At 46.5% G+C, this 14837-nt stretch overlaps 1 long non-coding RNA gene across 5 annotated transcripts; it reads right to left on the reverse strand.

Annotated features, from left to right (window-relative positions):
• Positions 1–562: 562 nt before the first annotated feature.
• LOC126508462 (uncharacterized) lies at positions 563–13719 on the reverse strand. Of its 5 annotated transcripts, none has more exons than XR_007593833.1 (4): positions 13177–13719; positions 9199–9407; positions 8735–9039; positions 563–3757 (listed from the first exon to the last, which is right to left on the reverse strand). It is a non-coding gene; the product is annotated as an uncharacterized lncRNA (long non-coding RNA). The 5 variants fall into 5 exon arrangements; XR_007593830.1 differs by having other exon boundaries at positions 563–3310; positions 3677–3757; positions 8735–9407; positions 13177–13712; XR_007593832.1 differs by having other exon boundaries at positions 563–3310; positions 8735–9407; positions 13177–13706.
• Positions 13720–14837: the final 1118 nt, after the last annotated feature.

Raw genomic sequence — 14837 nt, forward strand, 5'->3', positions numbered from 1 at the left:
ACATGTACACTGCTGCCTGTTCTTTTTTTCTTTCAAAGTCTTCAAAGGTTTTTAATTCTGTATCTTGAGAAATAATAATTGCAGTAATTGCCCAGCACAGTGCTAATTACAAGAGCCCTCTGGAGGGGCAGTTAATCTGAGACTTTCACGTAATAGACTGAAAGGCCTCCTGAGCTTTCCTGCCTCAGGTTTCACTCTGGAAAGCTCCGGAAAAACTCTGCCTTTGTTTACCTTAAGTTTTACCATCTTGTAATTGATGCTTGTCCTTGACACCCCTGGTCTCCTCCCATCCCCCAGCCCCAGCAAATAGCAGAAGCTCGTTGAGGCAGGAGCTATGCCTTTTAGGGACTGCTTGAGAAATAGTTGTTGACACATTTGACGTATTGACTCTCCAGGGCCACCTCAGCAAGCCCGTGACTTGTACTTCACCTCACTGGCTTCTTCCTCTTCAGGGCAGCATTCCTCACTCTAAATACACGCCTGAACTCTTTAGGGTAACCATTTTGGTATAACATTCAATGAAATTCTCTGTTCAACTTTAGAAAAACCTCAAAAAAGTCAATAAGATATTATATGTTTTATGAAGCTCTGGAACAGCGGTTCTCAACCTGTGAATTGTGACCCCTCTGGGGGTCGCACATCAGATATCCTGCATATCAGATATTTACACAATGATTCATAACAGTAGCAACATTGCAGTTATGAAATAGCAACGAAATAGTTTGATGGCTGTGGGTCACCTCACCATGAGGGACGGTGTTAAAGGGTCACAGCATTAGGAAGGTTGGGAACCATTTAAGGAAAGGATGTAAAGTAGATAATTCACCTACATAATCCTACGTGCCCTGGTGAGCTGATTTCTACTGGAGGAATCAGCAGATGGGGTTTAGGTGAAGGCTGGAAATCAGACTAGCTCAGAGAACTCAGTCCAATGCCACCGTCTGTGAAAGGCTTCCTCCCTTCCTCCTAACCTTGGACTTGGACAGACTGTTCTGAGAAATGAAGGTGTGTTCTTTGTGATTCAATCGATCTGGAGTGCCGAGACACTCCAAGACTGGAGCGAAGGCTCCTCTTACAATCTTGTTTCTTCATAGGCATGAGTGCTGGGGAAGACAGAACATCTAACAAGGACTTGAAAAGCCCAAGACGTACAGATTTCTACCCCTCAGATCTTTCTATTTATGTTCTCTGGGTGTCGGGATGAGGGTGACTCAGCCTTGACACACCAAAAGACGAGGCGGCGTGCAATCCAACCCTTACAGTCTCCCTCTCCCTGGCATATGGCAAGCTTTGTGACTGCCAAGTACAGACGGATTTTTGCTTTTGCTTCAGAAGATGGAGGCTCACCTTGCCCAAATGGCACTGGACAGGACGTCTTCTGGGCGGGGCTAGAAAGATATTCTGAGTTCATGGGCCAGCAGGATGTCTACACGTGTGGATTTTGTCCCTTGTTCTGAAAGCCTTACGTCATTGTTAATTCTATTCCAATGTTCCAGCGAAAACATACAAAAGAGTTCCTTCCCTCCAGTTCACGCAAGGCGGCCTCCCCTTTAGAAATAAACAGCGAAGCATTTCCTCACTGTCTCCCTGGATTCCAGAGCCAGGGTTCTCTCCACTAACAGTGAGACTGGACAAAGGTGATTGTTCTTTATGGAGGAAGTCTGATGCGTATGTTTGGGGTGGGTGCAGAGGAATGAATTGTTCCTCTGTGGCTTTTATCTATCGGAATAGATTTTGGTTTTGGTTTTGGTTTTTTCCTGCTCAATCTTGGCCCGGCTGGCAAGAAACCTAAAGGGAAGCTTGTTCTGAAAACCTGAGGTTATTTCCTGAAACTGTTCGCCTCAGGCTGGAAGACAAAGATGAGCACTAGCTCGTGGACACACCAGGAGCTGTTTATACAGGGTTGATACAACAGGAAATCAGGCTTCTGCTTCCGCTCAGTTTGTCCCTTCCTGTTTTGTCTGAACTATTTGAGGCAATGCCGTTGTCAGCACTAAACGGTCCTCTAGTGCAATATCACCTTGCAGCTGAGGGCCTGAGGAATCTTGGGAGAGGAGGTGAAACCAGCAATCCCGACCCAGTGTTCAGTAGCACAAATGCCCTACCTGTCCTGTGTGCTGATGGCACATTGGGGGAACCCCCAGCCTAGTGGCCTTGGCCAGGAGTCCCTGGGCCAGCCTCTCATCTGGCTCTGATCTGGCTCTGGGCCAGCTCTGATCTGGCTTCCTCACTTCTTACAGCACACGTCCACTGCACAGCTGCCAGGATTCTTGAAAGCTCCTAGTTGTCCAGGGTTGCTTCCTATAGAACTCGTATCCCAGGCCGTTCCCATCTGACCAAAGATGCAGGTGCTCCTCTTTAGGGATTCCTTCACGTCCAGATGCCTCATGTTTGAAACCCTGTGCAGAGGTAATGTATCACTCATCAAAACGCCTCAGGCCACTGGAATCATCTGTTCATGTCTCTACTTTAATTACTTTTTAGTGGACCAGAAAGAAACTGACGGTCTCCATCCATCTGCTGACCACTCAGTGAATCTCTGCGCAGGCCTGCTCCTGCTGAGGAGAGCTGGGCTTCTGTGGAAGGCTGAGGGCCGGAAGGTTCCCAGCATAGTTCCCCTCCCAGGCAGTGATTTGCTGGGTCCTGGTCCCTGTGAGCACCACCAGGCTCCTGGACTGTCCCGCACCACTTCCCGCCCTGAAGACTACTTCCTTATCGCCTCCCTGTGCTCATCAAAGTCAGTGGTTGGGGTCGGGTGGTAAGGTCTAGGTCTTTCTGTTGTCACTCATAAATGAGTTCCCCATGGCATTCAATCTCCGTGAGGAGAGCAGAAGTATTTCTCTTTGTGCTCTTCCTAGGTAGGCATGGTGGTTTGAATGAAAATGGTCCCTATGGGTTCACATGTTTGAATGCTTGGTCATCAGGGAGTGGCACTATTTGAGAAGGATTGAGAGAGAGGGCTTTGTTGGAGTGGGTGTAGCCTTGTTGAGGAAAGTATGTCAGTGGGAGTGGGCTTTGGGGTTTGAGAGGAAGCCTATGCCAGGCCCAGAGTCTGTCTCTCTCCCTTCCCTCCCCCTCCTCTCTCGGCCCAAGGATCAGGATGTCATTCCAACGCCACACCTGCCTGCCACCATGATGTTAATGGACTAAGCCCCTGAAACTGGCCAGACCCCAAGTTAGATATTTTCCTTTATGGGGATTGACGTGGTCATGGTGTCTCTTCACAGCAGTGGAGCAATGGCTATGACAGTAAATGAAACCAAACAGACGCATGCGGCAGGTATGCTTCATAACCATGGCCAAGCCTCTTCTGAAGAAGAAAGAAAGAACTTTTTAGAACCAACCAAACCCCATGAATATAAAATCATACAAATTAAAAGCTATATAGCGCCTTAAAGATCAACTAGCTGTCTATTGGGTTTGCAGGAAATAAAGGAATATAACGTTCTGTTTTTAAGCACATATTAGCATCTTATTAGAGACCCCTTACCATATCAATACATTAAGTGAATGATGAGAAAATTGTTTTACCATTATATAAATGCTGTGAACGACATAAAAGTACACATCTAGCAAATTACCCAACATTGTGATGCTCTTCTTTCCCTGTAATTAGCTCCATAAATATATGTCATTCTAATGATGCTAGCTAGTAATTCTTGCATTTTACTCATACCAGGCATTTTATGTATCTTAACCTCACTTGATCCTTTCAGTAGCCCAGGTGGTCGTTAATATCACCAGCGCCCGTTTAGACCTGGAGAGACAAAAACATGATGAGGGTAGCAGAATGCCCTGCCCAGTCACTTCACTGCTATGTTCCTTTATCAGAACTAAGTTCCTTTCGTTTTCCCTGGGCCCAAGGTGTACGTAGTCTCAGGTTCTCGGCTATCTGAGCTTTGTCAGGCATGGGTTCTAACTCATGAAGTGGGCCTGAAATCCAATCAGAGAGAGGTTGGTTACTCCCACAGCATTGGTGCCCCCAATAAATCAGCATATCATGCAGGCAGGTCACTACTGTAGACCACAGGGTTTGTAGTTGGAGTGGGTAGTTTCTGGCAGCATACAAAGTACCTTCCAATGTGAGGACCTGACTTTGCAAGCTCCATTTAAAGAAGGAGCTTCATCTTAAGCTGTATAATGAGTGGGGGCCAATCTCAGCTCCAGAAATGTGTTGCAATAGCAGAATTTGAACAAATTCCCTGAAAATAGCCAATTAAGGAGCTAGGGAGCAGGGCCATAAAATTTAACAAGGTTCAGTTGTTTCTAGAAGGCATCCTGTCCTTGAAGATACCTTTTCAGTTATTAGTGGCTCTTTGTTGGGGGTTTTGTGCCCAAAAACTAACCAGTGGTTTAAGAAACTACTTTACCCTATGTCCTGCTTACCCAGCCCCAAGACGACAGGACATGACCTCCCCTGATTTCAGGGCATTTCCCCTTTAAAATCCTCCTCTCTCCAGGCTTGCTGCCACACTTTCTTCACCCACCCTGCTGGGGTGCTGGAAAGGGGTGATCCAAACTCAGGTTTGTAAAATAAAAACCCTCATGTGATTTGCATCGGAAACTGGCCTCTGTGAATTTTGGGGGGCATCAGTAACTTGGGCATAACACTAGTACCATGAACACTAGCCAGTAAGGATGAAAGTTCTAGTTAGGCACCAGCTCATCTTTTCTACGTTCAATGAGAAATAATTGTTGTCTTTAGCAGTAGGGCCTTACTATCAGTTTGTGGAGTTTAATTCACACTACTGTAACTGAGCTAAGAGGTAGCAGAATTAAGATTCAAAGTTGGGATGAGTGGTCTATTCTTAATGTCCACAGTTGTAGACAGCAGGCATGGGTCTAACACTATATATATATATATAAGCTGTAGAACACAGCCAGCATTCTTAAGAAGAAGTTTATATTTTCTAGGAAAAACATACTCTTCATATCAGCTCTGCTGTAGATGGGATGGGGTTGGGAGCTGGCCCCTTGGCTTTCCCAAACCCTTTGCCTGTTGTAGCGAACTGAGCAAAACACCTGTGCCTGCAGCTGCTCTGAGCAAGAGACCCTGAAGGCAGGCTGGTGGGCCTGCAGCTGAAAGATCCCGAGAGCTGGGCGTGGCAAAGGATTCCAATATAAGCTTACTCTGAGCACAATAAAGTTGGCATTAGCATTCTTGTATCAAGGATGACCCCTGTCCATGTCTCTCTCTGTCTGTCTCTGTCTATATGTTTTTAAGTTTCCAGCTTGGTTCCCGGCTTGCATGCTGTCTTGTAGTGGCACGGACACTTACAAGACTGTCAGTTTTTACAGGACAGAACAGGAACCTTCGGCTTTTTACAAATGGAGGCTCCCAGCAAGATCAGCAACCAGGGAGCCGCTGAAAAGATTGCCCTCGGGAATGGTGAGGGTGGATTATATGGGTGTATGTGTTTTTCATCCCCAGACTCTTGCCCAGTAGTGGTTCTAGGTGGTGCAGGCGTCACAGCAGAAGGCACAGCTGAGACGGGAACTGGAGGGTCTCTGAGGGATGCCCTCTGGAAGGCTGATCAGCAGGAAAGTATTGAAACAGAGGCAGGAGGGGTAAATTGAAGGCCTCACAGTTTTTTAAAGAGACAGAGTAAAAAGAGTAAGTTTTTAAAGAGACAGAGTACAGACAGTCAGATTATAAGCCACGAAAAGATGGAATGTGTACAGATGTCTGTTATTGCGTTGTCTTTTATATTTTTTAACCATTTTCTTTTTCTTTTTTAAAATAATTTATTTACTTTTATTTTACATACATTGGTATTTTGGCTGCGTGTATCTCTGTGTGAGGGTGTCAGATCTTGGAGTTACAGACAGTTGTGAGCAGCCATGTGGGTGCTGGGAATTGAACCTGGGTCCTCTGGAAGAGCAGTCAGTACTCTTAACCACTGAGCCATCTTGCCAGCCCCGTCTTTTGTATTTTTGACTGGAGAAAAATATTTGATTTTGGGAACTGCTAAGAAAGGTGTCTGGACTTTAAAATATGGGTTTAAGGATCTGTTGCTTTGGAAAAGAGTTTCTGCTTTTGTCTCCACAGAGGATGAGAACCTGTAGATTCCTTTCAGACTAACTTGGTTTGATGGACCAAACCCCCTGAAATGTAGCTACCCATAAATATGTAAATACCCATAAAGATACCGCACCCCAATCAGCAGGAAGTAGTTAAAGAGAGAGAGAGCTACACCCAAATTCCCAAAAAACTGTTCACAAGCAGCAGTGTGCAGGCAGCAGGCTGGAGCCGCTCAGACCCCACTGGGCTGCCCATCTGCACACGGCATGTGAAGAAAATGACGGTGGACTCTGGCTCTGCATGCCCAAGCAGCGCAAGCAGCGAGTTTTCCTGCGGGACACAAGAAGCAGTCGCAGAGGGTCCCTGAGCCCACCTGTCGATCTGGTCCATTATGGTGGCACAGGCCCTTCATCTCTGCATCTCTGCTACCTGGATCCTGCGTTTCTGTCTGGGTGGTGATCTAGTTATATGTTATTTGTTTCATTCACCGCTCCTCATCACTACCCTCCAGTCACAATCAATTGTGTCTTCCTTCCTCGGGGTGGTCTTGCTTGTAATTGCCACAATACTCACCGCAGCCTAAATTGTTCTATTGCTGCATTGGCAGGCAGATAATACCAGCTTGGCAGTGATGGACTGCCTGGAAGGCATTGTTGTCTTGGTTTCTCTGCCCCTTGATGTTGTCATGGAGAAGCTAATTCCGTTCTACCGCTACTCATTTGAAGGTAATGTGTCTCTTCAGCGGCTCTAAAAAACATCTCTCCACCTAGGCATCTATGCTCTCACTGTGATAGATTCCTTTCAGAGCCATTTGTTTTGTCCACTTGAGATTTAAAAAAAAAAACTAATGGATATTTGAAAAATCCTCAATTGTTACCTCTTTGAATATTGCTTCCTCATCATTCCCTCTACAATTTCATTTTAAATCCCATTAAACTTCTACCATTAAATACATGGTAAAAATTCTTATTTTATCTTCCGTATGATTTTGTCCTTTTAAAAAAGAGATCTTGCTTTATATAACTGTGCTGCATGCCGGATAATTCATTTACCACCGCATTCCAGTTCACTGGTCTGTGTTTCAGATGTCTAAATACACATTAAATCTCTAAGCTCCTAGAGATGAGGAACTGGATCTATGTCATTTAGAGTGTCTGTCATTAACCAGCGATTGGTAAACATTTGCTTCAGTGAACTGGCTGGAGGTGGTTAAGCTGTTCTTCCTGAAAACTGAGAGTAGAAATGTGTTCTTAAAGAGAAACTGGTTTGTCCAATGGCACGGAAAGAAGGTTTGTTCCTATCATAATGACATATAGCCCTGGTTAGCATCTCTGTCTGTTGTGAAAGAAAGCTTTGGCCAAGCAGAAACATGTAGCAGGTGTGCTTAACAACCACGGCCAAACCTCTTTTGCAAATAAACTCTCAAGTGTCACCTGACTTAGGCCATGAAAATTGGGGCAGGAAACGCAACACGGTGCCAAACTTCAGACCGAGGTGACAAGCTGCCTCTGAATTGGGTTACCTCACCCAGTTTGATGGAGCTATTAATCTTCATATACTTTCTTCTTTAAAGGAATAAGGACAGTGGTTTAGTGTGCCTCTGAGAACCTGTTCAGGCCAGCTGTGGTATCTCATCCCAGGCACCACATAAGTGGGGTAGAAAGGCCTAATTCCACTTATTAATCACAGCACCCTACAACCTCCTCAGAACAAAGATTTGTGTCAACTGCCCAGCTAGCGACCACAGTATGCAGTCAGTCACTCTCCAGAAAAGATATACATGACTTCACAGTGTTCACGGTAGTTTCCTGTCCCAAGTAGGACAGGTGGAAGGGTGGGTCTCAGGGAGTGTCTCTTCCTGTGACATTCACACCTAGTTTGTAGACATTCCTCAGAGGGAGGTTCCTTCTGGGAGAGACACCAAACTCAAATCTTTAGCACAGCTCTACAGAGGAGCACGTGATCTCACTGCTGGTTTTGAGATTCTATCCAATGAGACAGGCTGTTGAGAGCGCCATGACTTTCCCCTTCCCGGCTTAGGTGACTGTCAGGCTAATCCACAGCTTCCATGCTGTTCTCCAGCAGCCCCAAAGCACAGAGAAAGAGCTGGCCTGTGCCGGAAAGGCCCTGAAATTGATCCACAGCCCCTGACTAGAATCTCAGACTGTAACGTGCGGAGTGGTATCCCAGGGTTCCCAAAGGGTGTGGTCAAATCCTTCCAATTACATTAATCAGAATTAATTTTATTATTATTGGTAGGTATGTATTCAAAAGTCCAGAGTAGTGGTATCTGACAGAGCCAAACACCGGGTAACCAAATATTGAAGCCCCAAAATCAGGAACACGAGCTAAATTCAACCTAAGTAAAATGGACTCACAGCTGAACAATCCCCAGTTTCCATGGGAACCCCCAGCTCTCGGGTCAGCATGTAGGGACAGATGACATGACCAGAGGTCAGTGCTCACTTCCTCCTCCTAGGAACCTGCTGTCTCTGCTATTCCTGGTGCTGGTGAGTTCCACCTGGGCCTGTGGCAAAAAACTAAATCCCGAAAGCATTAAAATTTATAAAGCTGTTGACAGGTAAGCCTCAAACAGCTTTTGAAGCACCTCTGTGTATGGTGTGTGTGTGTGTGTGTGTGTGTATATGTGTGTGTGTGTGTGTGTGTTGTGTGCAAACAACCATACCAGTGGCAAAAATTCAATATGCTTACCATACTGAATGTCTTAGTCCAAGTCCTTGGGACTCACTATCACAGAGGTAAGAATTCAGTGAGCCGGCCGGGTGGCGGTGGCACGCCTTTAATCCCAGCACTCGGGAGGCAGAGGCAGGCGGATCTCTGTGAGTTCGAGACCAGCCTGGTCTACAGAGCTAGTGCCAGGACAGGCTCCAAAGCCACAGAGAAACCCTGTCTCGAAAAAACAAAAAACAAAAAACAAAAAAAAAAAAAATTCAATGAGCCACCCACGATGGAAATGCAGGTTTGAAGATGGCGATGTCGTTACTATCTTATGGTTCCTTAAGAAAATGACAGGGGAGAGGAAATCTGAAATAAGATTCTTTGATTTTCAAAAAGCAAAGTAGAAATTGCACCACGATTACTTTGCTATTAGATAGAATTCCAGTCAGGAAATGAGAACAGACAGAATTCTTTGCTCAGGAGAGTTTTTTGCTTACACTAAATGTCTAAGGGCCACCAAGTCGATGAGGGCAAATCAGATCAGGAGCTTCACAGCCAAGGACACAGAGTACCTCTCCAGGTGTGGACAGTCCTCAGAGTCACAGACAAGAAAGCCATCGAGTCCCATGAGGGCTGACACTGCCTCACCATCAGGGACCTCAGGAGAAACCTTCTCAGTGACTTGCTGGATAGGAACTCGTCTGTCCTGAGAAGTGAAAAAGAATTGCGAACATGACGTCTGTGAGGAGAACACGAGACGGCTGTACATCTTGACCTTATTTGGGGGAAATGGCCATGGTACAATGAAGAGAGGAAGGGTTGGGGAGGGGCCAGAGGTAGAAGGGAGAGACGACACCCTGGGCATGGGCAGACAACAAAGCATTAAGGTTAGTGTTGGGTAGAAGAGAAAGCCTAGCCACCACTTTAAGGGGACCAAGAATCTAAATGTCCATACCTGTGACATTTGACAGCAAACATACAGATTGGGGCTATGTTCAGTAAATAAAATTACAGAAGTGACTGCATCCTCAATGTATGAGAGGATTATCAAATTATATCAACCAATATTATGCTTTTAGACTCAGCCAGGCTGAAGAGAAGTTTTTCGCTAGTTGGGAGACCAGGACAGAAAAGCAAGGAGAAAATGTAGCAATTAAACTTGCACATTGAACTAGATTGAGTTAGACACCAAAGAGGGGGTCATTTTAAGCTGATATTTAGCCATTTGCTGGAAGAGAAAACTCTCCAAGGGTAGTGACACCTGACTTTGCCCATGCCAGTTGGTGGGTAAAGTCAGAGAGCCCCAAGGTGCTTGCAGCAGCCGGCAGAGGGCGACCGCATGGCCTTGTACGTCCAATCCAACCATCACAACCCAGTGCCTCCATTGGCATAAGAAAACGTCAGGGTCTTTCATTAAGTCTTTGTATTTTGGCCATTGACTGGGAATGCTCCCCAGAGTATTATGTTGTCTTATCATGCTTTCTCCTTATTACAGGATACAGTATAACAACTCTTCATTAAAGAATGAAGACACTGAGGGCACACTTCAGTGTAGGACCTGCATCAGAAGATGGCTAGCGACACACGGCTTATTGATTCTAGCTAATGAATCAAGTTAAGAACCGGGAACTTTAAAGCCCCATTTAATAAACAGGGCTCTCTCTGCATTTCCCAAACCACATTCTCAGAACAATTAGGAACCCCAGGGGATAGGCCAAGGTATAGCTCAGGAGAGCAGTGGTTGAGTAACTTAGAAAAGATCAGGTTAAATCACGTAGCACGTTCTTTCCTGTGGAAATTCTGAGAACTTTATGTATACTGGGAAAGGGCTGGAACGCCAAGGTCCTACGGGCCAGAGAGCCACCACGTCTACGTCCCTTCACTTCCCATTAGAGTTCTTCCAGTACCCACAGGTCACTGTGGTTATATCCAGAGTTGAGGTCTTAGAACTTGGCCTTTGATAGGAAAGTTTTATAAAACTGGGTGTTTATTTGTTTTGTCTTTTGTTACTTGCTTCTTAAGTGTATGTATGTCAATTCATGGTGAACCTGTCTATGCAGGCTGGTTTTGTGTCGGCCTGATCCAGGCCGGCTATTTCATTTTCTTTCTTATTTTGGGGAGGGCGGGGAACAGGGGAATGTGGGGGCTCAAGATAGGGTCTCTCTGGGTAGCCCTGGCTGTCCTGGTATTTGCTCTATAAACCAGGTTGGCTTTGAATTCACAGAGATCTGTCTGCCTCTGCCTCCTAAATGCTGGGCTTAAACGCATGCGCCACCACCACCTGACTGTAGAGAACTTCTTAATTAATGATTGATTACAGGTGGTGCTGTCCTTGGGCTGGTAGGCCTGGTTCTATTAGGAAGCAGGCTGAATAAGTCTATAAGCAGTACCCCTCCATGGCCTCTGCATCAGCTCTTGCCTCCAGGTTCCTGCCCTGTTGGAGTTCCCTCAATGATAGGCTATAGTATGAAAAAAAAATCCAAATAAACCTCTCCTCCTCAGGTTGCTTTGGTCATGGTGTTTCGTCTCAGCAATGGTAACCCCGATAAAGACCCTGTCATTGACACTACGCCACGTTCTCAGCTTCATTCTGCCTCTCTCGTGATCTTGGATGAGTGACTTAACTTCTTTAGACAGGCTCATGTGCTGGGTTCCCAAAACAGGGAACCCCAAGCAGACAGCTTCTTCAAGAAGTGGCCAGCTCAGGGTCAAGGGTCATTAGATTCTGGAGAATGAGAGACATGACAAAGATTCGGGAATGGCAAGAGAAAACACGGAATTGCTATGCGGAGGCGGCCAGGGTGAGGTTCTGGAATGTGAGCTCTCCATTGCCAATGCCACGCCTCCTCCCAAGACAAAGCCAGTGGTTAAACTCAGAGTCTGTGTGCAGAAGCCTGCTTTCCAGGGGGAGACTGGACATCAGAATTTACACTCTTGCACGGGCCTGATCTGCCTGTCACTTTCTGGAATGGCAGGAGATGGGCTGGGGCAGTGCTGTGCTGTGCCTGCAGAAAGGGAAATGGGGAGTGGAGAGGGGAGAAATCTTTCCCATCCAGACCCAGGGAAAGTCTTCGGAAGCCCCAGCAGTGATCTCTGTGTGTGGTTCTTACCGCCTGGCTTGCTACTCCCAGAAAATCTTGCTTTCTAGATCCATCACTCATTCCTCGACAGGGCTCAAGTCTGGCCTGATGTGGAATCCCACTGTTATTGATGCTGTGTCTTCACAGCACTAATTTGTTATCAGAAGCATGTTTATCAGGAGTCCTGGTTATCACTCGGGAGCTAGGGAAAGGAAGGCTCTAAAGAGTCTTAGAAAAAAAATGTCTTCTTTACCACCCCATCCCTTGGCCTTCCTATTCTGATTTGGGCTGAGAGCCCATCTCTACTTTTCTAACTTTAGAGAGAAGTGCCCGCTCTTCTAACTTAGTTACAAGAAGCTTCTAACTTTTTGACTTGGTCTGGCTTTTTGTTAGACCTTAATGCCTAAATTATAGAGACTCTGGCTTGGCTCCTGATGCTCCTCCACCGCCCTTATCTTCCCACTATCTGAGGGCTAGTGGCCAACTGGGTGCAGAGACAAGTCAGACAAGACTGACTTCAGGCCCAAGCTCTGGCTCCTGGAGTCAGGGAATGTGCCGGGAGACTGGGCCTTTCCATCTTGGCCTGATTCAGCTGACATACCCCTTCCTCAGTTTACTCTTGTTTGTGACTGGAGTGGTCTGCCCTGGGTGCTTGTCTCTGCCCACCAGTCTCCTGGTTGTCCCTCGGCCTTCTCCTGGCCATGTGACTATAGTCCTCATGGTCTGGCTGACCTCTCCATCCCTGCCTGTCTTGCTGAATGAGGGTTCAGGCTGGGCTTCTTTCCTGTCAGGGAGGGGAACAGCCTGACGAGAGGTGTGTCTTTTGGCCCACTCTTCAAAAGCAGCACAGAGATCACCAGGCTTGGTCAGAGGAAGTCAGCTTCCAGAAGGCCCAGGCACTCCGCTACAGATATCCAGAACACATGGCTAGTTCCCACATATGGGGCGAAGAGCTCAATTATAAAACTTTTGGTCATTCATTTTATACCTGTATAATATGGAATCCATACTTAATAAACATGACAGCCCAAAATCTGAGAAACTTAGCAGAGCACTGACTTCGTAGGCCCCACCCTACTTCTAAGAAGCTGTGTGGTCTAAGACGTGTTGCTTCACCTAGAGAGGTGGCCAATTACCTGTTTCTAGAATGAGAAGGTCTGTTCACTCCGTGTATCATATTACCCCACTTTGTAACTACAGTTGCCCAGAAGGGGAAAAAAAAAAAAGCCTGCCAAATGCCAAAATGAACAAACTAAGTTTTTTTTGGACTCCTCACTTGAGAACTTCTGCCACAGTAATCGCCGAAACCCCGGGGGAGGGGGAGGCAACAGAGAAAGAGTAAATAACCAACTGTAGGGCCATTGGGGGAAAACAAACAGCGTACAAGTATCTCACCTGAAAATACGTATTCTGGAAGCCGCGAGCCCCTGTAATGTCAGTTCCTTCTCTGTCTGTCAGTAAAGCCCTGAGGATTCTGTTGTTCTTCATTAGGCATTCATTGTGTGATGGGGAGGCCAAGAAATCCCTGCTCCTGCAGTGAGTCCTCCAGGACATCCACTACCCTCATCCTCATTCTACACCATGCATTCAGACAGGTGCTGGCCTGCAGTAAGTTCTGGGTGTTTGGGAATGAGAAGGTCACGCCTCCCTGTGGTTGACTGAGGAGGAACAAGATGACCGTTACGGGTTTCCCATAAGACAAATGGCCGCTTTATAAAAGCCTATAGCTCAGAGGGGCCTATGAGAGAACTGCAGAAGGTGGCCGTCCCACCTCTGCGTGAGTGCGTCAACCTGGCTGTTCAGGTGGGACCAACAGAGCAAGCTGGGAATTATCAAGTTCACCTGGAAGCGGGAGTGGACCTTTACAATTCTTCCAGGCTGATTTCTGACAGGATTGTTTGTTTACCAACCTTCCTAAGAGGCCTTGGAATGTGGACCAGATAAAGTAGGTGAAGACCTGCATTCCAGAAGAACACTGTGACTCCTTTGTTTTCAGGGCTTGGCTGCTGCTTGTGTTGACCTCTCCTAAGCTGCCATTTTTATTAAGTTTTGAAGAATGGACTAATGTAGTATTTGGATGAACCAAGAGATTGGTTATTCATCGTCATTCTTTCATGCATGGCCTCTGTCCCATCTCCTTTGACCCCTGCCCAGGTCTCCTATCTGTCCAGGGAAATGTTTGCCAAATGACTGATTCAACATTCAGGGTGCTTCGCATTTTTGAGAGATGATCCTGATAGCATTTCACGCTTCCTTGAAAGGTCTGGGGAGTCTATCTTATCTCCAGGCTTTCCGCGTGCATCTTTTGGCTAAACTGCGTATAATCTCCAAAGTTATGGGTGGGTTTGAAGTGAGTTAAAGCCTTTGAAGTCTAGGGGGGAGTTCTTCCTGGGTCTTTTTCCAGTCAGTGTCTACCACACGACTATCTTTGCAGACCATTAGTGCCGTAATTCCAGAACCAATTGAAGGATTGGTTATTTACCACTAGCAGATAAGCAAGGTGAAAATGAAACGCTGGAAGGGAACCTGGACTGCGTCCTGAGCTGGATCCTGAGCTCTGGCCTGGCCTGGACGAAAGAATGGACCATACAAAGTCTGGATGCTGATGAGCAGCCCACCTGTGGCAGTGGCTGTTCCTTCTTGTTCCTTCTTGGCCTGGCAGCTGCTAAGCTGCACGGGGCTAGAGATGCAGGTGGAGGTGTGTCCTTACGGAAGCTCACCAGGCTGTTTGAGGCTATGACTTTGTGGCTTGCATTGCCAGAGAGAGTGATGGAGGGTCCTCCATCGGCTTGGTGGCAGAGGTCGTGTGGTTTAGTGCCCTTAACCCTCCTCCAGCATCTCTAGGGCATCTAAGGTGCTGCTACAGAGTTGAACAGGGAAGGTTCAGATGCTGCTCCATGGCTGTCCTGGAAAGCTCATTCTCAGTTGAAAACATTGTAAGTCAAAACGCATTTAAGACATACAACTCGCAGAACATCCTCACTGAGAAACTCGGTTCTGATGCTTCTAAGTATCTCTAGGATGTCTCACTACCCTGTACTAAATTGAGAGAAAGC

The sequence above is a fragment of the Alexandromys fortis genome, unplaced genomic scaffold, assembly GCF_014885135.2.
Source record: "Alexandromys fortis isolate MF-2015 unplaced genomic scaffold, M_Fortis_MF-2015_v1.1 scaffold_82, whole genome shotgun sequence".
Lineage (NCBI taxonomy): Eukaryota > Metazoa > Chordata > Mammalia > Rodentia > Cricetidae > Alexandromys > Alexandromys fortis.